The following is a 2921-nucleotide window of genomic DNA, read 5'->3' on the forward strand; positions in this document are numbered from 1 at the left end:
TTCAGAAATCATTCAAATTCTATAGAGCGTTTTGATTTTCCACAAAATTACTTTTTATTTCATTATTTTGCTCTGAAGTATATTAATTGAAGTATTGCATATTTTTCATCATATTTTGATGTATATCGTGTAATATTTTTAATATCCTAGTCAGAAAATAATGTCCAGCAGAGCTCTTTAAAAATGCATCTAGTAGTCTCTCAATTTCTATAGAGCGTTGTGATGTACTTGGGTAATAAATTATTATTTATTTCATTATTTTGTTCTAAAGAATATTAATTTAAGAATTACATAATTTAAGACACATATCAAAAAATATAATGCAGTAATTTGAATATCCTAGTGTAAACAGTATGTCCTGCAGAGCTTTCTAAAATGCATCTAGAAATCTCTCAATTCCTATTGAGAACATTTTGGTGTGCTTTTGTACTAAACTATTTTTTATTTCAGTATTTTATTCCAAAGTATATTAATTTAAATATCACATCTTTTGATAGACATATCAAAGAATATTGTGTAATAATTTGAATGTCCTAGTACAGATAGTATGTCCTGTAGAACTTTTTGATTTTTATATTAAGTATAAAAGTAAAATCTATGCATATCTCTAGTATGTGAAAACATCAATATGAAAATATAATGTAAAAAAAACAATGAATCTGTAATTAATAAAAAATATTTTTATGAAGTGTATTTTATTTTATTTATTTGAATGAAAAGATGAAAATTTTGTACATAACTGTATTTACCGATTTTGGACTCTTGGAACAAAAACATGACGAAAAAAATCGTCAAACTTTAACATCGTACAACTTTGCAAACGAAATGTTTGTACGTTTTTTTTTATATTTGTTGAAAGTGTGCAAAAACTTGTTAGAATACATATATTTAATTTTATACAGTTAAATACTGATAAAATTTTTAACATAACTGCATTCATTAATTTTTGACTTCTGGTACAAAGACATTAGAAAAAATTGCCAAACTTTAAAATCGTATAACTTAGCAATCAAAATGTTTGTACGATGTTTTTGATATTTGTTGAAAATATGCAAAAACTTGTTTAAACACATACATGTGATTTTATATAGATAAAAAGCCTATAAAATTCTCTAAACAACTGCATATTTCAATTTTCAATTTTTGGAACAAAAACAAATCGAAAAAAATCATTATATGTATATAATATATATATATATATATATATATATATATATATATATATTATTTCTTATCAGATATTAATCACAAAAATCAGTTCAAAGTCCCATCTTATATATTTTCATTCCAAATATAATCTATTTATAAGATAGCCTTGTTTTAGAAGATAATACGTGTATTATCTTGATTTTTTTTGTTTTTCCATTAAACCCACGTAATACAAAAAATAAAGATAGTTATGTTATCTTAATTAAGATTAAAAGATTTATGCAATAATATTTATTGTTGGATCAAAATGTTGCATCACGATTGGAAAAATGAAAAATACAATTTTATCTTAAATAAATTTAATTTGTATATATACATATATATATATATATAATATATATATATATATATATAAAATATAATATATATATATATTAATTATACAAGTTTAGACAATTTTATACAAGGCTGATGTAGGTCATACAGTTGAAATGGCAAAGGTAAATATAATTTTGCTTTTTTGGGTTTTTAATGGAACTTTTCAGAATTTATATTATATATATATATATATATAAATTTATATTTGTATAAGTATGACAATATTCAAGTGACCACTAGAACAAAGTTCAATGTTAGATTATATTACACAAAACAATTGTCACTCTTAATCATTATTAGCTTTTTTGTATTTACTTACTCATAATTAGTCATATATATATATATATTATTATTCGTATATTAGTATATATATATATATATATATATATATATATAATTATTTAAATAAATTTATACATATACTTAAATTTACTTGTTGAGTTACATATATTGATAAATATGCATAAAAACTTCAAAAACATTAAATAAATTTCATAATAATAAGCTTCTTATAATAATAAATATTTTTTAAAAAATTTTATCACCTGATTTTTCGACATAAAGTCGTTTGCCATCTTCAGTTAAATTTAGTGCAAAATGTTTAGAAATGAAAACAAAATTATATGGGTAACTTGATTCATATTTTAAGTAGATTTTAAATAAATCGTTTATAATTTGTTAATAAAAAATACTAGTTAATAAAATAAAATACACTTTCTAAAAATATTTTTTATTAATTACAGATTCATTGTTCTTTTTTAAAAAATTATATATCCTAACAAGATTTTACGGAAAAAAATAAATAGTAATAAAAAGTAACGGGTAAAACAGACCTTAAATATAGCCTAAACCAGGGGTGGGCAAAAGCCGGCCCGCGGGCCGGATCCGGCCCTTTTGCTTATTTCATCCGGCCCGTCGAAAAATTTCGCTCGGAATTTTTTTTAAACTCTTTTATGAGATTTTGTTGATATCAACATTATTAGTGTGCGTACTGTATATATAATAGGCGTAAAAAAAAGGGCGGTCGGCTGACTACACCAGTGTGAACGATGTCGCGTGCTTGAAACAATCCTCGCGCGATTCTCATGTGGATCGCTCGCGACGATCGCTCTCGGGGCGGTTTTTTCGTCGAACACAAAGGAGATCGCGCTAGGTTCGAATTGCATGTGTGGACGGCATATGCTGCACTCCTCTCACTTTTCGAGAGACGACAGGTCGCACCATGCGTATTGTGAATTCTGATTTAGCACTGATCGCATACTCTTTTTTGTTCGAGTCTAATATTAGTTTACAAATATAAAATTGAAAAAGTGGACTTTTTGTAAGTAAAATTTTAAAACATTGGTTTTATTTTATTGAATTAATTAAATTATTTATTTGTAGACCTTTGTAAA

The sequence above is a fragment of the Ctenocephalides felis genome, unplaced genomic scaffold (genome assembly GCF_003426905.1).
Source record: "Ctenocephalides felis isolate EL2017-DRISC unplaced genomic scaffold, ASM342690v1 CF-g0.4_SCAFFOLD_01604, whole genome shotgun sequence".
NCBI classification, from domain to species: Eukaryota; Metazoa; Arthropoda; class Insecta; order Siphonaptera; family Pulicidae; genus Ctenocephalides; species Ctenocephalides felis.